The sequence below is a fragment of the Phyllobates terribilis genome, unplaced genomic scaffold, assembly GCF_046119375.1.
Source record: "Phyllobates terribilis strain yellow unplaced genomic scaffold, ASM4611937v1 Scaffold_2__4_contigs__length_985480577, whole genome shotgun sequence".
Classification (NCBI taxonomy): Eukaryota; Metazoa; Chordata; class Amphibia; order Anura; family Dendrobatidae; genus Phyllobates; species Phyllobates terribilis.
In genome coordinates, this window is record NW_027362762.1 from 95883730 (window position 1) to 95905428 (window position 21699).

Consider the following 21699-nt stretch of genomic DNA (forward strand, 5'->3'; position numbering starts at 1 on the left):
ACGTGACTGCGTTTTCAGAATGTGTTGAGGTGCAGAAAATATTGAAGTCATCTATTGTGTAAAAGACCCTCAAAATTACATAATAAAACAATGTCTGCATGAGAACTGTTCTTCCAGAGCTTTATAAATTGGATTTTTGTGTAAGCTCACAAGCCTGTGTAAAGGGACGCACTCTGGCCCCGATTTTGCCAAGACCTTAAATTTTCCAAGCTGGTTTGGATGAGGGGTCGTGTTGGAGTTAAACCAGTGTTTCCCAAACCCCATCCTCACGGCCCCCACAGGTCATGTTTTCATGATCTCCTTAGTATTGCACAGGTGAGAGAATTCCTGATGCCTTGATGATACTTCAATCACCTGTGTAATACTAAGGAGATCCTGAAAACATGACCTGTGGGGGGCCTTGAGGATGGGGTTTGGGAAACACTGAGTTAGACACTCTTGATTTATTACGATGCACCTGTCCAAAAATCTTACTCTACTAATATTAAATGAGCTTTGGTGTCATGCCTGCATCCTTCCCCACCTTGGCCTATTTTGGCGGAGGTGGGGCACAAAAATTTTATGACTTTTCAAAACTATTTACGACAGAATGCTGGCACAATCACTTTGATGAATGTATGTCCAAATGCATGGCCATTGTAAAGCTTGGAAGGAATAGTCCTCTTTACATGGTTGGCATTGGGTTTCTTTGTACAAAAGCAACAGGAAGAGTTTCCTTCCACTGACCTAGGACTTTTTGTTTCTGATCATTTTTTAAGAAATGCCCTTTGCTATTTCAGTGTTCAAAGTTCTGTGCACAAAGCAAGGTCTTTGAAAAAACTTGACTGGCCGTGACCAACTCTGAAACCACCTCAAACATTTTTGGAGAGCTGGATCTCATTACCCATCATCATGGGCACTTGAGCTTATTGCTAAATATGTAACTTCCAAATATATTCCAGAATGTATTGATAAGTGAGACTTTCTAAGAAATGGATACGTTACTGTATGTGTCCTGTCTTCAATTACGATGTCCCCTTTAGTGTGTTAGATATTCACTTGTTAAGTATTGACGTACATTTTGCTTTCCAGGGTTTGCATTAGCCAGAATGATAACACACATATCTGCGAACTCGCCATATGTTCTTTATGCATCATTGCTTGTGTTATGGAATCAAAATAGGTGTTTTGTTATCATGTTTCCCGCAGGTAAGTACTGGTAATATATTTTTCTTTTGCAGAACTTAGGACCAGGTCTAATTTTGTTAAAATGTGTATGAGAAGTGAGCAAATAAAACCTTTACAGGACCCTGTTCCGGCGTCCATATCACTACTCCATGTCTGCTGGAACAGGGTGATGCCAACTTCCTTGACTGGCATTCGAATGCCGCCCTCTATAATGTCGTGTTGGCCTAGTAATCACAAGAAGCGCCCAGGATCCCGCCATATGAAGGCCAGTGAGGAATTACACTGACTGAAACAGAATAGCAACGTAGACGCTAGACCACGCTCCTGCGTATCTTTTTCCCCAGCTGTGTTCTATACAGTCAGAAGAACAATCTGTGTCCTGTCGGGATTCTCTGGTTCTGGGAGTGGGCGGTCATGTAACTGCAAGTATGCAAATTGCATACTTCCTTCCACATTCCAACTAGACGTGTCCAGCTTCACTCAATTCACTTTCATTGAGTGCGGCCGCACACGTTTAGTCAGCATGTGCCGCATGTATTCAAGTCGCATGCTTGCAGTCTGGCCTGCCTGCCCTTTCCTGGCACAGGAGAATCCTGACTGCACGCTGCGAGGAATCTCAAGTCTGCAGTCAACTAGTGACTACACGCTTGATCCCGAAGCCTGGACAACCCCTTTAAGTTGACTTCATTTTGATGCTCAAATGTCAAGAATTTAAAGAAAAACATGAATCGTAGTTTTCATACATTTCCACAGTGCCCTTAAACTTTCATTTGGATAATGCAATTTTCTATTTCACATACTTTTGTTCAATATACCTTTGCCTCAACTGTCTTAAAAAGTGTAGTCTACTACTACTCCTTTCAGCTGTAAGCTCATAAACTTATACGCTTGGTGGAATTCTTTTTTATTTATTTTTTTTCAACAGACTTATTATATACCTAGCCGTACAAATTAGACATTCAAGCGTTGATCTATATCTTCTTAAATATAGAACATTTCTTACCTAGAAACCTCAGTTATGTTATTTCATCTTTATTATGTAACCACTATGGGTTAGTGTTATGCATATAGTGCTAACATGTTTGAATAAAGAACAAGTGCAACATAAATAGAGAACACAAAGTTTGTCGGTGCATAAACTGTGCCCATACCGGATGGCTGCTCTCATTATTACAGGTCCGTGACTCAGTTTTGAATATTTCTGTATATGTAAAACTTGTATGTATATGAAAACATCTAAGTAATTGATAAATGCACTTTTTCTGTTGCTCACCTGTAAAAAAAATAAAAAATTAGGCTCAAGTTTGTGACCTTATTTTCACAGTGCTTTATTTCTTTTTGTCTTTTTATTAAAGTAATAACAAGACCAAAAACTCAAAGCATGCTTTCAGTCCAATCTTCTTTTAGTCTTGAATGAAAAAAATAAATGACATATGAGCATTGAACCAAGTGATCTAGTTTTGAGCTTTCACCTGCTATTTACGTTCACAATTTACCGTTTTCTTCTGACAAGAACAGATTTGTTGATGCAAGTCTAGCAATATTGAACACCTTTATATAAGCTTTTTTGACCATACTTTTGATTTTCCGTCAGGCCCTATGTTGTCAATTCTGCAAGCACTGTTTACCAGTGTAGTTTGTCTATTTTTTTTGGAGAGGCATGTGTTTTTTGTTCTTCATACGGCAATTAATTTTCCATTTGCAGCTGTACAATTCTACCTTTAAGATGTTTTAACTCTTTTACTAATATATATTTTTTTTATTATCATGGTTGACAAATTGCAGCCTTATTAGGCTATGTTAACACATGATGGGTTTTTCAGCGTTTTTTGACGCAGATTTTTATGCAACTTTTCAGCTGCTTTTTGCAGTACCAGCAACGTCTGAGAAACCAGAATTCTCTGTTCACACATCTTGCTTTTTATTTTTGCTGCGTATTTTGTGCCTTGGTTGGGTTTTTGGAAAATAGAGCATGTCACTTCTTTCAGCGTTTTTAACCCATAGGAAGTAATTTATTTTTGTGATTTTACCATCTTGTCTTGGTCACTGAGATGGTTGTTTGTATTAGGAGAGTTTAATTAAATTAGTGATGTGCCCAGTGTAAACATTAACTGAGCTACTAGTGAGATTGAACAATACATGTGGCCAAGTGAGGTGTGAAATTGAACAATGCCTGTGCAACTGAATGGCAGACCCCATAATGTGAAAGTAAATCGTGTCATACAAATTCAATGCATTGCCAGAGTCTAAACTATTGCAGAACAATTCCCCTCCCCAAAACCAGAATGAGATTTTTCTTTTCACTGAACTTTATGTACATGCATAAAGAGACAAAAGCACAGTGAAAAAACGCAGCAAAACCTGCATTTTTGACGCAGCTGATTTCCTGCCAGATATGGGTTTTGCTGCAGATTTGTGACGCTGAAAAAACCCAACATATGTGAACATAGCCTAATATGACTTGCATGCTGAGCTTTATTTATCACTCACCTTGATACAGTTTGTGATGTTTTGTCAGGTTAGATTCTGTGCTCTCCTGGGCCTCTCAAATAATGCTATTCAAAAATAGATTTTCACATTTCTGAGGAGAATCTCATCAATAGGTTTGATACCCCATCTAAGAGCAGCATGACATGGGGCCACAGGCCCCGTTTCCAGCAATGTATCACTTCTCGCTATAGTTTTCATCAAATCAGTTTTCTCTGCTATAGATCTAGCAGTTCTTTGAATGCTGAGCTTTGTATAACTCCACCCACACCACCGATTGGCATCTTTCTGTGTATACTGTGCATAGGCAGAAAGCTGCCAATCAGTGGTGGAGGCGCAGTTATGCAAAGCTCTTGAATATGGAGGACTATATGGCAGCAGATTTAACTAGTCCTATAGTGATCAGCTAATAAAATAGGGATTTTTTCAAAACTTCAGAAAGCAGCCCAGTGACACATCGTTGAATCGGGTTCTGTTTTATGCTGCTCTCAGATTAGGTGGAAAAAATCTGATTGATTCCCTTTAAGTGGCTAGAGCTTCTTCCGAGAAATATGATGCCTTCTGATGACAAATCTATTCAGAATTGAAAAAGCGAGATTTGGGATAACAGCCCACATTGTTTCTCTAGTATATTGCCTGTGAGCAGCAGAGTAGTATGTGATTGGACATGTCCTAATACGACCAAGTGCTGCCTCTGCAAATATATACTTTTTTCACATTTTTGATTGAATTGCAATCACATATAATATGGTTTCATTGTAGACAGTTTTGATCAACACAGTTCATCATTGAATTATTCTGTTGACCGCCATCCTCATGTTTGTGACTGGGCTGTAGTGGCTGGCTATAACACTTGTCTTCTACTTAATCTTGAATGCCGGCAAAGCCATGATATATTGACCTTGCATTTTACTGTACTTTACAACTTTTGAAAACCAAGCTTTATTAAATATATGTAAACCATATTTTCACTACTATAACTGTCGTTGTAGATGGTCTTTGTATTTTACGCTTCTCTAGTAAACTTCCAGTACGACAAAAAATATTGTCAAAAGCTGTTTGTTGTAAAACCCCATAAAGTGGGTGCTCCCTGATTCTGGAGAAAGAACGGTTCAGTCTCCAGAGGAGGCAGGCCTTCTTTACCATAAAAACTATTAATCTGTGGAATAGTCTGCCTCAGGAGCCGGTCACAGTGGTAAACATTGATGGTTTCCAAAAAGACTTAGATACTTAATTACTTTTTTTTTTTCTTTTGAAGAATATAATAAAGTAAATATGTAAAATTATTGAATGCTTAGTCCAGTGGATCGATAATTGGGGTCATGAGGGAAAGAATAGCTCTTCTGGGGCGTATCAAACCATGCACTGTGGTTGTATGTACACCCCTTCCTTTTATTCTTTCCAATTCCTTGGTCGAACCTGATGGACTTTTGTCAGTTTTTTAAATGTATAAACTATGTAACAATTGTATTACTGATCTGTAGCAATCACTATTGATTTATCAAAATTAACCTTTGGGGACAACGTCTGATTAAATCGCCTTCATACAAGACCTTTACATAAATTTGTCTACTTAACTTTACAAATATTTGATAACTTGGAATTATGAAATACACTTATTACAATAAGGTTTTATGTAACATGTCTGTGGCGTGACTAATATATATTTAAGAAAACTCCGTTGTGATTCTGAATTATTCTAATGAATTATTTGTTTTAGCTTATCCCATGTGAAACACTTAATGTTGAAGTTCATAGGAATTTGCTGTACTCCAGCTATAATGCCATGAAACATGGCAGCCTTGAGTACCTGAAACCAACTTAGGAGGGATATTGGAAGGTAATGCCATTTTCTTATGTAATGTTTTAACTCTTTGTGTGTTTTGTTTTATTACGCACTTCACTCTTTCGATTGAGCTAATATGCTCTGTTTGGTATAAAACCCCCAAATAATACCGAAACCTGTATGAAAGTGCCGAATACTTATTTTTCAGTCTTTGAGATTGGATCCTTCTGATTTATAACTTGCATCACTTGTGTACGTCTGGTCTTAGCATCCAAAATCTATCACATACATTTGTATCAAACATAACTAATATTTCTATCTCATAGTTTGTGTATTTAGTTCTATGTATTGGGGGTGGTTATCTTTAAAGAAAAATATAAATCTGTTCTTCCTTTGTCTAGTTCCAAATTCCATCCATTATGATTTAAGATCTATAATGACAAAGTTCAAAACCTAGCACACAGTGCTTTGTTAGGAGCAGCTTTGCATTACCAATTGTCAGCAAAATCGATAAAAATCATGAATCACTATAGTAGAAACAGAAGTAACGTGACTTAAATTGACCAATGTGAATAGACATGAAGTTTGGACCCAACTCGTACAGTGGATCAGGTCATCTACATAATGTTTGTGCACCCTATAATGCATTTATTTTGAAATATCTTTGCATTTTTACATAGAGATATATATTTAAAATACACGGCATTATCCTGGTAACATCTCCTCCTTTTCTCCAAATTTTTTATTAACTTAAACTATGCAAAGTTGGGGAAAAAGTTAAGGTGTGATCGTCACCTACAATCACTTGTGAGAGCCTCCAGCTGTATATTTAAGAACCTTTACTAAACAGGAGGTCTCAGCCTATTGACACTCATTGGTCAGCATGAAAACTATGATTTCAGTATTTTTTTTTATATAAATGGTGAAATGGAAAATTAGATAAAACTCTCACTTAATGTTTTGTAATTGGTTTCCCCCTAATATTATGTCTACAAGTATCTGAAGGGCTGTCGCAGTGTAGAGGGATCATCCTTATTCTCATTTGCAAGTGGAAACACGAGAAGCAATGGGATGAAACTGAAAGGGAGAAGATACAGATTAGATATTAGAAAAAACTTTTTGACAGTGAGGGTGATCAATGAGTGGAACAGGCGGCCACGAGAGGTGGTGAGTTCTCCTTCAATGGAAGTCTGCATACAGAGGCTGAACAGACATCTGTCTGAGATGGTTTAGTGAATCCTGCATTGAGCAGGGGGTTGGACACGATGACCCTGGAGGCCCCCTCCAACATTCTAGGATTCTATGTATTAGTATAAGTTTGTTTGGTTGATGTGCTAGCATGTACTGTATATAGGTGACCCTGTAGCACTGTGTAAGGATGATCTGTGGCACGTATATCACTGTGCAGCCATACGTGTGCACTCATACCCAACTTCATTATTTTATTTTTTTTAAATTGCACATTTGAGTACTTCCCTATCTAAATACACTCACTTACAAAATGTGATTTTATCGGCTCCAAAATCGTTATTGAAGTAAACACAGATCCTTGTACGGGACCTTGCTCTAAGTACTCGTACCTTTTTTAGTTTAAAAATCCACTTGATAATTTTAGAAAAAATTCTGTATGTTCATAAGTAAATGCCTTGCCTGTAGCACTGTGGGTGGGCTCCAACGTCCACAGCACTCTTCCTTACAAAGTTTTGCTGACCAGCTCGGAGCTGTCAGTCTGCAGCAGAGGGGAGATGGGGAAAGCTGTCGGAGGAAAGCTGCTCCAGACTGTTCGGCCGCGCTTATGGAGCTCTGAGCTCTGCAGTTGCATCGCTTGCTCTGAACCTTACCAAAGTATGCAGGTGTCAAATGCCTTTGGGACACTAACATTAGTTTTTTTTTTCTTGCACCATTTGTATTTCTATATGACCTGTGTTTTAGATCTCCATGCACATTGCAATACTGCAACCAATGATTAATTCATAGTCCAAAAAGTCAACAAATTCAATAACATTGTCATTTGTCTTGAGGCTTAATCTCTTGGATGGTCAAGATCACGATCAAGTTAGTAAGATCATCTCATCTTGATTATCTTGCTGTAACAATTACCTCTCCCATCTTAAGTTAATAGTTACCAAAATACGACAGCAATATGTACTTTGTGGGACCTCATTGGACATCAGGTCCCTTGTGATATTTTTATTTTGTCATTTCAAGCACATACATTTTTATATATTTTTTTTTCATTATTGTTGGTCCTGCAATGGAGAATATTCTAAATACCTTGCCTGTCTTGGCGTTTTTTTTCATATTTGCAGTTGATGTCTGATATGATTAAGTCCAAGTTGGGTCTAAATCAGAGTCTGCCAATTGACTATAGTCTGAACTAACTGTCTATTCAAAAAATTGCTAGACTGGTCCCTCGAGACCGAACTGACCACAGGGTGCCCCTATTCAGGGACGCCCAGCGATCAATTGTAATTGATGGGGAAAACCCAGCAGCAAGTATTTAATTTCATTGTAGCACCCCCACAGGTGAAGCATTGCATAGAACGGAGTGTCTGTGTAGTGCATGGACATGCTTGGACTTTAACCAAAATGTGCTCCTGTAAGCCATCCACCGCTATGGATAATTTCTGAAGATCTTTAATAAAAATGGGTTAGGAGAGTTTCAGCGTCCGATTGGTGTAGGCTGTGCTGTATTCACAGAAAGCCAAACAGACATGGAAAAAAGTTGCTTCCCATAACTTTCACCAATGTCATTCCTCAGATAATCACATAAGAGGATTGGCTCCTTTCTATTTCCTTTCAAGATTTCTAGTTTGAAGCCTCATTCACACGTCATTATTTTCCACATGCGAGAAAAACAGACCAATTTTTTTTTATATATAATTCAATTTGGTCCGAGTGTAATCGGTATTTCTAGAGAAAAAAAAACAAATTTTTACAACTTCTCCTTTGTGACAGCCCTTGAAAATCAGCATCTGAGAGCGGTCGTTTTTTCTTCACCGACCCATAGACATTAATTGCCGATTTTTGATCTGACGCTCGGATCAAAATTGGACATGGCTCCACGATTTTCCGCAGACCCCGCGGTCCATCAAAAATCATGAACATTTTAATGGCCCTAAAGACTATCATAGATACTAGTGTGATCTTTGAAAACCACGGATATTGGACATGTGAATGAGGCCTTAGTTGTAAGGATTATCTGCCAATTAAGGTAATTATGAAGGCGTCCTGTGAAGCATGTCGAGACACAAAAATAAGGGTGTCCATTTTTCATACAGTTAATTTCTGCTTAACTATGTACAACATGTAGATAGATCTTCTGTGTCAGAGCAGCTTTGTTTTATACCTAATTAATGCTATATTAGCATGACAAATGCATGAACAATTCACGAGTCATATTCTTACATACTGTCCGATTGCTTTTTACATTTCATCATTTTAAGTTTCTTAATGTCCGAAGACGAATCATTTTTGAGTAATTTTTTGCATATGTATAAGGCTGACCATAGACTTCTGATAACTGTTCATTACTTTTTTGGCAAATCCTGTTAAAATAGTCCTGATCTACCAACAAAACTGTGTTAAGGTGCAGCCTATCGTTAAAAAGTCATTAAAGAACGAAGGGAAATAAAAAGGAAAATCATACGAGTGAGTGGGTCATCATCTGCTCATATTATTAAACTTTGGACAAGCAGTAGCGCTCCTCGCACTCTGCTGTGGTGATAACTTGACCTGCCAGCTGGGAAGTGGTATTCTATACTGCCTAAAAGTCATGGACCCAAGTAATTTGTCTTTGGGAATATGGTTTTCTGTTGAATATTGGCTATTACTTTTGTTCAGCATGTTATCTGTTAGGCATAATGGTGAGGAGTATTTAATATCTTTAAAAGATGCTGGTGAAGGCTTAATATTAAAGAGGATGTCCATACTTTGAATTCAGGGCAGGTCTGCTGTCACTCTGTAGACTGTGACTGCAGACTTATGAATCCTGAAGTGCGCAGTGTGTGCGCTGTCAGGATTGTTTGGGAGCGGTTGGCTGAACACAAGTATGCGATTTGTATACATGTGGTCACGTGCCAACTAAACATGCGCGGCCTGTCACAATACAAGTGAATTGAGCTAGGCCGGACACGTCTAGTCGGAATGTGGCTGGAGGTATGCAAATCGCATACTTGCAGTCACATTACCACCAGCTCCTGGCATCTTCACTGGAGAGTCTTGACATTGCGCACTATGTGCGCTGTGAGGATTCACAAGTCTGCAGTCACATATAGTGACTACAGACTCGAGCCTGGACAACCCCCTTTAAGCCGATAGAACTGATCACACGTGGCTGCTTAGGCTGTGATGTTACAAGCAGACTTGTATGCTTATCATTTGTGGGAGTATCTCTAAAGAGCAAAAGTAACGTTCTATGATGCTGCTTTGTATCTACTATTGCTATGTACATGTAGATTTCAGTTTTCATGCTGTTAGGACAAGTTTAGGCCTATTTGCATAGCAATTATTAATACATTTTCTAAGTTCTGCAAAGTTAGTTTCTCTGAGCAGCATGTACCATTAGTGAAGATTGATTGGTCTTACATAAAAGTAAGTTAAATTACATAATTTATTGACAACGGTCACCCTCTGACTTCTCTACGGGCAAGTGAAAACAAAATTCTTTGTAGTTGTAGTGATAGCAAACTTCATCTTTATGGTTGCAAATTGTCTCTGCAGAGAGGAAGAGGGCTAGAACTCTAGTGCCACCTGTAGGAAGTAGCAATCCTAAAAGTCAATATCTACTCTCTAACAAGCCTTGTCACATGACTTAAGATAAAAAGCCAAAATCTAAATTTGCAGACACTGTGTTTCAGTGGAAAGTGTGAGATCTGGTTTGGCTGAGTGAGAGGCGCCTGACCGGGATCCAAGGGGTAACGTTTCTCCTTTCAGAGAAACATTGGTTGAAACAATTGTGAAGACCCAACAGCTGTTCACAGCCATTCATCTGTTAATCCTCTTGTGTGTGAGTCTTGTCTACTACCTCATTGCCATCAGCTTAACCTTGTCAATAAAGCATTTTACATAAATCTCCTGTAGTTACCAGTATACTTGTCTTAAACGAAGCATAAATTAGAAATGAGCAGGGAAGTTCTTCTATAATACACATTTGTAGGTGTATAGACAGAAGCATAGGAAGACTGAAAAATAACAAGACCCTATGTAAATATGAATATGTTGTGGTTTGGTTATAACATTCTACATGCTTTAATTAAGTGTAAAAAAATCAATGTATCCAATATAAAGACTTCACTGTACTGTATTTACGTTGTTTGTTTGTTTTTTTACTTGTTTTCAGGACCAGTTGCTAGTCGATGCTGGAGGATAAAGAGCCAGAAGATAAGAAACTGCGCAAAATGACCTGAAATGTTAAAAATGAAATTATCAAAGACAGTTGATCAGTCCAGGTATTCAGAAAAAAAACTCGCAAATGTTTTAGATCGACTATAAAGTGTTACTCACACGTACTGTAGGTATAGACTTCATTTGGTAAAAATATGTGCCTTTAGGGTATGCCTGAATAAATCTTTAATTTCCCTCTCTTTAACACTTAAAAAAAAACGCTGTCCAGCGGTTTTTACTTATTTTAGGCTAAGTTCACACATTGCAGAAAATCTGCAAGTAACACATTAACAGGATTTCATCCTGCTCTAATTACTGAGAATTGAATAGGGTGGAAACCACAAAGAAAAGCCACATAATGAACATGCAGCAGGGGTGAAATCTGTACCACGCCTCCACTTTCATGCGGATGTTTATTGCATATTCTGACTGGCATTTATAAAAAACGTAAAATAAACCAGCTCACCATTCCTGTAGTGGAGCGTGCACGGAATGACGTCCCGACTAGTGTTGAGCGAGTATGTTCTATTAACCCTTTCGCCGAGTATACTCGGGCGAGTGCCGAGTATTTACAGCTGCTCGGTGATAAGGTTAAATCGCTCCCGTGTGCATGATTTGCGACTGTTTGACAGTTTTACTACATGTGAGGAATGTCTATTTCTTACACATCCCTCACATGTAATAAAACTGTCAAACAGTCGCACATCATGCACACGGGAGCGATTTAACCTTATCACCGAGCAGCTGTAAATACTCGGCACTCGCCCGAGCATACTCGGACAGAACATACTCGCTCAACACTAGTCCCGACCAACCGTTAAGTATGAGAAAAAATAAAAGAAAATCCACCTTCTGGTAATAATAAAACAGAAAATATTTTAATAATCCAGGAGATTCCGTCTAGCAAACGGTGGATCTGGAGGCAACATGGCGACGCTTTTTGAACTCTTAACTGCGTTCTTCGTCAAGGCCTGATGGGAGAAATCACCCATCAACCCTAAATCCACATTGAAAGAATCCGATTGGATGAAATAAAACTAGTCATGCAATAATGAGAAATACACATCGACATACAACAATAAAAGTGACTTGAAACAAGAAAATAACACAGAAATACATAATAATGACACAATATCACGGCGCAAATTTAATCCCTCAGGAGATCTAAAACCTAGATTAAAAATCCAATAGGCTTCCCTATTTAGGAGAAGTCTTCTGATATCGCCACCCCTTGGCAAATCCTTAATCCTTTCAATGCCGTACACCCTGACATGTGTAAGCTGTCTATGATGATGATGATTGACGAAGTGTCTGGAGGCAGACGATATATTTCTGTTATTATAATTGTTGATATTAAAGATATTGTTCAAATGTTCATTGATCCTAATTTTCATTTTGCGACTGGTGCAGCCGATTTAATTTAAGTGACAAGATGTACATTGAATGCAATAAATAATATTGTTAGTATGTCAATATATGAAATCTTTGATTTGATGTATTTGAGTATTGTCAAAATTTGCATACTTGCAAGTGTTACACCGTGTCGCACCACATCGTAACAACTTTTGCAACTAAGCCAGGTAGCACCAGATTTTGGGGAGCCAAAAAAAAACTAGGGGATAAAACATTGCCCAATGATAGAGCCTTCTTAGCCATAATATTACAACCAGACTGGAGAATGGATGATAAAATCCTATCCTCATATAATAGAGGTAGGTATTTATTAATAATTTGTTTAATGGCAAAAAATTGAGGGCTGTATTGAATTGAAAGGACAGGTTTGAGGGCATTGCTATCAACCTCTGGTGATTTTTTTTTTTCTCTGATCACATTTGATTAAACTAATCCTATTCTTGGTTTTAGCAATGTTAGAAGCATGTCTAAGCATTCATTAGGGTTAACCCCTATCCGTCAATCTAGATTCCAATTTATTCATTTCATCCTGCCAATTTGCTTTGTCACTACAATTTCTAATAACCCTGGTAAACTCCCCAACGGGTATAGATTTAACAGTGTGTATAGGATGGCTGCTGGCAGTATGGAGGATCGTATTCCCAGCAGTGGGCTTCCTATAAATCGAGGAGAAAAATATGAAGTCCAGGTTGGCCAGTCAACCGCAGATCCAGAAAAGAAACAGTTGTGGGATCCAAAAAATGGGTAAATTGGAGGTTAAATTCATTATTATTAATGTATTCAATAAATTTGGTATTAGTGGTGATCTCATCCTTCCAAATAGGAGATCATCAATAAATCTTCCATACCAAAATATTGAACTAAAGGGGCTACATTTTCGCCATCCCTAGCTAATCTTGTCATGTCCTTTTGGGAAGGACAATTTTTGTATACTCCCCATAATCCATTTCTCATTTCAATATTTTGGTAATATATCCTGCCCCCGTTTGCTAGACCGAATCTGGATTTTTAAAATATTTCAATAAATTTTCTATTTTATTAATTATTGCCATAAGCTGGATTTTCTTCCATTTTTTTCTCATTTTTAAAAACCTATCTACAAGTATGAACTTGGCCTTATTGGGTTTTTTATTTCTCCAAGACTGTTGTATTTTTAACTGGACCATTTGACTGTAAATATAACTTACCGTATTTTTCGAATTATAAGAAGGCTGCTGGAGGCGGCGCATGTGCAAATTGAGATATCTGCTCCTCAATTTTATAAGAAGGCTGCCTCCAGCGGCCATCTTCCTTAAGCCCACCCCAATGAAAACGATGGGAAGTGCGGGGACTTCGCTGACATTTTTTGAAAGCTCAGAGCCCATCACAGCCTTGCAATGCCAAACACCCCCACCTCCCAGCCCGGAGCCCGCAGGATCGCCCCACTCCTGCCACAGCTGCCAGCTTACTGCAGCAGAGACCCTGGGACCCCTCTCCACCGCTCGACATTCCCCCAGCAAGCTACCGTAAAAGCGGACTATAAGACGCACCACCATTTTATACATTTTTTTTCCCCAAATTTTGGGGTGCATCTTATTGTCCGCCTAATACGGTATTTAACTTTTTATTAATTTTTCATTTTTGTGCAGTTTATTCTGCAAAGTAAATATGTTGCCCTCTTTTTCTGGGTTTAAACTTTTTATTTTTAAAAAAAAAAATCTTGTTTTTAAATTGACATGTTTTGAGAACTATATATCTATATATATATCTATATATATATATATATATATATATATATATATATATATATATATATATATATATATATATATATATATATATATATATATATATATATATATATATATATAATTATTTATTTATTTTTTTTTTCCCCTGCTTATGTTGCTATTTGGTTGCTTGTATTTTACTTTTGGGACGAGCTGTTTTTTTTAGTGCCATTTTGTGATACTTAAAGGGAATGTGTCAGCAGGTTTTTGCTATGTAGTCTGAGAGCAACATAGTGTAGGGGCAGATACCCTGATTACAGAAATACAGTGCCTACAAGTAGTATTCAACCCACTGCAGATTTAACTGGTTGACACATGCGGAATTAACTTGGCATTGTGACATTTGTACTGTAGATCAGCCTGGAAGTGGGAAATGCACTGCAGCAAATTTTTTTTTTTTTTTTTTTTTTAAACGTTAAAAGTTAATTCAGAGTGTCATTTATTATTCAACCCCTCAAACCACAAGAATTCTGTTTGGTCCCCCTAAAGTATTAAGAAGTAGTTCAGGCACCAAGAATAATGAGCTTCACATGTGTGGATTAAAGATCTCTTTTGCCAGCCTTTTCTGACTATTTAAGACCCTCCCCAAACTTGTGAACAGCACTCAGACATGGTCAACATGGGAAAGACAAAGGAGCATTCCAAGGCCATCAGAGACAAGATCGTGGAGGGTCACAAGGCTGGCAAGGGGTACAAAACCCTTTCCAAGGAGTTGGGCCTACCTGTCTCCACTGTTGGGAGCATCATCCGTAAGTGGAAGGCTTATGGAACTACTGTTAGCCTTCCACGGCCTGGACAGCCTTTGAAAGTGTCCTCCCGTGCCGAGGCCAGGCTTGTCCGAAGAGTCAAGGCTAACCCAAGGACAACAAGGAAGGAGCTCCGGGAAGATCTCATGGCAGTGGGGACATTGGTTTCAGTCAATACCATAAGTAACGTACTCCACCGCAATGGTCTCCGTTCCAGACGAGCCTGTATGGTACCTTTACTTTCAAAGCGTCATGTCAAGGCTCGTCTACAGTTTGCTCATGATCACTTGGAGGACTCTGAGACAGACTGGTTCAAGGTTCTATGGTCTGATGAGACCAAGATCGAGATCTTTGGTGCCAACCACACACGTGACGTTTGGAGACTGGATGGCACTGCATACGACCCCAAGAATACCATCCCTACAGTCAAGCATGGTGGTGGCAGCATCATGCTGTGGGGCTGTTTCTCAGCCAAGGGGCCTGGCCATCTGGTCCGCATCCATGGGAAGATGGATAGCACGGCCTACCTGGAGATTTTGGCCAAGAACCTCCGCTCCTCCATCAAGGATCTTAAGATGGGTCGTAATTTCATCTTCCAACAAGACAACGACCCAAAGCACACAGCCAAGAAAACCAAGGCCTGGTTCAAGAGGGAAAAAGTCAAGGTGTTGGAGTGGCCTAGTCAGTCTCCTGACCTTAACCCAATTGAAAACTTGTGGAAGGAGCTCAAGAATAAAGTCCACATGAGACACCCAAAGAACCTAGATAACTTGGAGAAGATCTGCATGGAGCAGTGGGCCAAGATAACCCCACAGACCTGTGCCGGCCTGATCAGGTCTTATAAAAGACGATTATTAGCTGTAATTGCAAACAAGGGTTATTCCTCAAAATATTAAACATAGGGGTTGTATAATAATTGACCCACACTTTTATGTTTAAAATTTAATAAAATTCAACTGAGCAACATAACTTTTTGGTTTGTAAGATTTATGCTTCTGTTCATAAAACCTACTCTCGTTTGCAGTTTGAAGGCTCTAACTTATTTGCATCTTAGCAAACCAGCTAAATCTGCAGGGGGTTGAATACTACTTGTAGGCACTGTACATCACACGTTTGGTGCAGTTTTGATAGAATCCGGTTTTTCTGCTGTAGATGTAGCAGTGCTAAGAATGCTGAGCTGTGTATAACCCCGCCCACATCACTGATTATCCGCTTCTGGTGTACACTGTATATGGTCAGTAAGCTACCTATCAGTAATGAGGGCGGGGTTACACAGATCAGCTGGACTGCCTGGCACACATACCCTAGTCCTGCAGTGATAATCTTCTGTTGATAAAACACTGACTGTATTGAAACTACAGCACACAGCCTAATAAGTGACACGTCCTGGAATTAAACACTCTCTCTCCCTTCATAATGCTGCTCTCAGATTACATGGCAAATCCAGATTTCTTTTAAGTTTTTTTTCCTTAACTATTGACTGCTGCAATTAAATGGGTTGCCTCTTTTAATTAAAGTTTGGAAGTTATCCACATGGGACACAGGATAACTCCCCAATAACTGGGGGTCCAGCCGCTGAGACCATCTTCAATTGCAAGAATTGGGGAGCCCTGTGTGACTAGAGCAGTGGTTGACCATGCATGCACACTGCTGGTTCATTAATTCTTAACTAGAGTGTTGGAGCTGGCAGGGTGATGTGCTCGGCTGGTCTTTGGCACTCCCATGAGAAAAAATGGAGCAGCATTGTCCACGATTGATCACCACTCCATTGACATGGGGCCCGTTTTATGTGATCAGTGGGGGTCCCAGTGGGCCGACATCCAAAGATCACGAGGGGATAACTTGAGGGGATAACTTCCAAACTTTGGACAACCCCTTTAAGGAGTTGAATGGCCATGCAAGTAGATCAGCTGTAGAGATGGTGATGGGAGGTTAATTTCTGTTGTATATCTGCTCTATATAGCAGGGGTGGGGAGCATTTTTTCTGCCAAAGGCAATTTGAATATTTATAGCATCCTTCAGGGGCCTTACAAAATTATCAACTTAAAAATGATTCTACTGTACTTGGTCAGACATTTAATTAACTCATTGCTAATGTGATAGTTGGAGCTGCTTCTTTTTGGTGAGGCATGTACTATTAGGTGATATTAATGTTATTGCTACTCACAACTACTTTTCGATGTTTGCGTCAGTGTGGAGCGCAGTCGACTCTTGCGATATGTTTTGTAAAGAAGTGATCAAAACAGTAAGTTGTTACAAACACAGATGTATATTACACCGCATGTCTCCTCACAGTGGGAAATTCATCATCACTGATCACATAACGTTTGTAGAACTCAAGCAGTGGGAGGTCAGAAGTATACATAACATAGGAGACCCGAAGACTGATATAGACATCACATAGGAGACACTGAGACTGCAGTATATACATAATGAGACACCGAGACTGCTGTTTATAGATGACAAAGGAGAGACACTGAGACTGCTGTGTATATATTACATAGGAAACGCCGAGACTGCCGTATACATTACATAGGATATACTGAGGCTGCAGTACATACATTCTCATGGGAAACACAGAAACTGCTGTTTATACATCACATAAGAGACGGAGACTGCTTTATATACATTACATAGGAGACACCGAGATTCCAGTATATTCATCTAAGTATATACTGAGGCTATATACATCACATGGGAGGCTACCAGGAGGAATGAAGTTAATTTCCTCCCCGTAGCCAGCTTTCAGTACAGCAACCGGGCAGCTTTGAAACGCTATTAATCTGCAAATTATAACCCCATAATCTGCAGATTAATAGCGTTTTGTGATGTGATGGGTTTCCATTAAATCGTTTTTTCTCTCAAGCATTAATGCATGCTTCTGTCATAAGAGAAATTGTACACCAATGAGGAAAAACAAAATTTAGCTTAAAAAAACAAATAAAACCTTTTATCTTTTTGTTTTTAGATTTGTCTGGGATTAGTCCTGAACTGACTTGAATATAACTTATTTTGGGCGATGTTCTGCAACTGTAAGTAGCCATTTTTTGTCTTTTGATTTGTGCGGTAAAATGTTTTAAAAAAAACGCCATTTCAATATTGTTTTTTGGGGTTATGTTCATTGTGTGGTAAAAATTACTTGGTATCACGATCACAATTACAAAGATACCAAACTTGTATAATTTTAATTAATGAAAAAAAATTGCTTTTGTCGCCACGTTCACAAACCCGTAATGTTTTAATTTTTCAGTCCATTGAGTTGGATTATAGGTTTTTTTTGTGCCCTGATGTTTTTATTGATATAATTTTGGGTAGATCCGACGTTTTGATCACTTGTTGCATTTTTTACAGAGCTGCGGTGACCAAATAAATGCAATTCTGACGTTTTGATTTTTTTTTCTTTACGGTCTTTATGGTGTTATTTGCGGTGACTCCACATATGAATATTCATATATACGGTGATGCGGGAGCTGTGTTCCCACATAGCGCCGTATATATACAGCTTCACGCCAAGCGCCGCCGCAATTGAGTGCAGGTGTCACCTCTGTGTGAGAGCGGACCCCCTACAACAACGCCCACGATCAGTTTAACCCCTCTGATGCAGCTGTCAATAGTGATTGCGACATCGAGGAGGATATTTGGAATCGCCGCTTCCGGAATGACCCAACCTATAAAGTTGTACCACTAGTTAACCCCTTCAGTGAACACCGTATAAAAATAACTAGGCAAAAAACTATGCTTTATCATCATACCGTCAAACAAAAAGTGCAATAAAACACGATCAAAAAGACAAATGTAAATAAAAATGGTACCGTTGAACACTTCATCTTGTCCCGCAGCTCCATTAGCGGAAAAATAATAGTTATAGCTGTCAGAATAAAGCGATGCAAAAATAATTAAAATGGTGCCAATAAATTTCAGCTCGCCCTGCAAAAATCAAGCCCTCAAATTACTTGTTTTCTGAAATCTGGAAAAATTATAGATGTCTAAATACGGGGGATGCAATAAAAAATGTCTTTTAGTGTGTGATAGCTGCCAAATATAAAATACAATATAAATCTGGTATCTCTGTAATCGCACCGACCCAAAGAATAAAGAATAAAGTAGTCTAATCACTGATCATGAGGAACAGCGTAAAAAATAAATAAAACCAATTCTTCACCTGCTGCTGATTTGTTCATTCTGCCTCCCAAAGATCGCAGTAAGGCTCGGCTCACATTTATCCTGTGCCCTACGCTGAACACTTGCATCGGGGTTTCCGTGTAAATCTCTGAAATACGTGATTCAGACGGAACCTCCAGCGGAAGATTCCCTGTAATGAGGCTGATGGAGGCACTGTGGACACTGTCTAGCTTATGATTCGGTGGTGTCTTTTTAGGCGTGCATAAAAGCGCCATCAGTCAGTTTTGTGAACTTCTGAAAAGGAGGACACTGCTGAACAGAGGCCAGATGGAGTCCAAAGTAATGCTGTTGCCTCATTATGGTGAATGGATCCCTCGGGGGTTTCATCTGTCATGTCACTCGGCGATTTAGATTTAAATCCCGATATATAAGTGCTCAGCCTAGAGCGCCGGTTAAATGTGATCCAAAGTGTTATGTAAAATGATCCCAATAAAAGCCTCAACTCAATCCACAAAAAAGCAAGTCCCCACTCAGGTCCGTCATCTGTCAACAGAAATATAGGGGGCTTCCACATTACTAGTAGTACAACGGCTGTGGAAAAGCGTTTTGGCTCCTCGCCCCCCAAAAGAAATTCAGCAAATTCTGCGCTCCCAAATGCAAATGCTCCCCTCCCTACCAAGCCCCACAATGTGCGTAAACTGCAGTTAGCGTCCACGTTTCACATTTCTGTAGTGATGAGAGCTCCCCTAATTTACGGGTGCATGTCTCTAGAAGCACGAGCTGGGCACAACGTACTGGGCACTACAACGGCAGTTTGCAATTTCACTCAGCAACATCCACTGCTGCTTGTTTCTGTAAAACACCCATGGAGTCATAATCATCACTACACCTGTAGATACATTTCCAAAGGGATATAATTTCCAAAACTGGGTCAGTTGAGGTGGGATTTTGCTCTTCTAGCACTTAGAGGCTCTGTATATGGAGTCCGCAAACTATTCTAGGAAAATCTGCGCTCCGCCCTCCTGAGTCTCGCCGTGTGGCTAAGCAGTACTGTACAGCCACATATGGGGTATTTCTACATTCAGCAGAAATTGTGAGACAAATTTTGATGCCATTTTTATCCATTTCCCAGGGTGAAAATGTAAAATCTGGGGCTAAAACAAAATTTTGGTGGTAAAAAATGTAATTATTTTTTCTTTACTGCCCAAATTCTGTGACACACCTGTGGTGTCAATATGATCACTGCACCCCTAGATTAATTCATTGAGAGGGGTAGTTTGTAAAATGGGGTCTCTTATAGTGAATTCTGCTGTTCTGGCACCGCAGGGGCTCTGCCAATGTGACAGTCCAGCAAAATCAGAAGTCCAATATGGCGCTTCTTCCCTTCTGAGCTTTGCACTGTGCCTCACAAGTAGTTTTTGACCATATATGGGATATCTTTGTACTCAGGAGAAATTTCACAACAAATTTTGGGGTCCATTTTCTCCTGATATCCTTGTGAAAATGAAAAAATTGGGGGCTAAAACAACATTTATGTGGGAAAATATATATATTTTTTTGTTTTCATAGATCACCGTTGTAAAATTCTGTGAAGCACCTGTGGGTTCAAGGTGCTCACCACATGTCTAGATAAATTCCTTGAAGGGTCTAGTTTCCAAAATGGGGGCACTTGTGGGGGTTTTCCACTATGTAGGCACATCAGGGGCTCTCCAAACGCGACATGACACCCGCAGACCATTCCATCAAAATCAGCATTCCAAAACGTCACTCCTTCCTGAGCCCTGCCGTGCCCTGCTAAATATTGATTTGATTTTTTGGTTCATTCATTTAGCATTTTGTTAATTGATAAAAATAAACTATTCACACTTCTTGAAAGCTTTCTTACTCTACATTGTTTCCACACCTGACTAAAACTTTTACTCCATACGCTAAACGTCTGTATGAAGATTTGCAGTTGTCCTATATCGCATGCGTAAATATTTTGACAATTTACCTTTCTGTTTTTACAGTGTGCTGCTGTTACCTGGATGGAATATGAAAAAGCTTATGGATGAAGAGGACTAGTCTGATCTCGAATATATTTTTTCATGATTTACTGGAAAAAAAATAAAAATTCTGGTATCCGCCAAAACCAGATATTTTTATAAATGCCATTTGAAAAATTGCTACAACCTTACTGCCTTACTGAAACACAAAACCGAAATGTTTGGTCTGTCTATGGTTTGGCTTCAATGTTTTAAAAATCTAAATAAATACAATATTTCTGTAAAACTTGTAATGGAAAAGATTTACTACTAATCGGATAAGTGATCTGAATTCTCTGTTTCATAATACAAGATTTTCATTTAGAAAATAGTTTTAATTATAGTAAAATCAAGTGAATTTTTTATTTTAAATGTTTCCATTACCCAACACAAGAAACTCTCAATTAAAGAGGTACAACATAAAAGATTTTATAAAAAAATATGAATATATACCGTATTTTTCGGACTATAAGACGCACCTAGGTTTTAGAGGAGGAAAATAAAATAATAAAAAATTAAGCAAAAAATGTGGTCATGATGCATTTTAAGGGGGAGGGGGTCTTCTGCTGACACTGGTATAGGGGTAATGTCCCCCAATTCTGACAATATCCCCCATCCTGGTATATATGCTGCCCCCCTTCCTTTTATATGTGGTCCCCATCCCCATCCTGGTCTGCCTGGCATCCCTCCATCCTGGTATGCATGGCACCCCTCATCCTTATCCTGATATGCATGGCACCCCTCATCCCTGTCCTGGTATGCAGGCACCCCTAATCCCTATCCTGATATGCATGGCACCC

General features: G+C 39.0%; 1 long non-coding RNA gene across 2 annotated transcripts; it reads left to right on the forward strand.

The window, feature by feature from the left end:
• The first annotated feature begins 422 nt into the window (after window positions 1-422).
• LOC141194527 (uncharacterized) lies at window positions 423-21498 on the forward strand. Of its 2 annotated transcripts, XR_012267160.1 has the most exons (5): window positions 423-1188; window positions 5375-5494; window positions 10782-10890; window positions 17722-17785; window positions 20885-21498. It is a non-coding gene; the product is annotated as an uncharacterized lncRNA (long non-coding RNA). The 2 variants fall into 2 exon arrangements; XR_012267154.1 differs by lacking the exon at window positions 423-1188 and having other exon boundaries at window positions 2595-5494.
• Window positions 21499-21699: the final 201 nt, after the last annotated feature.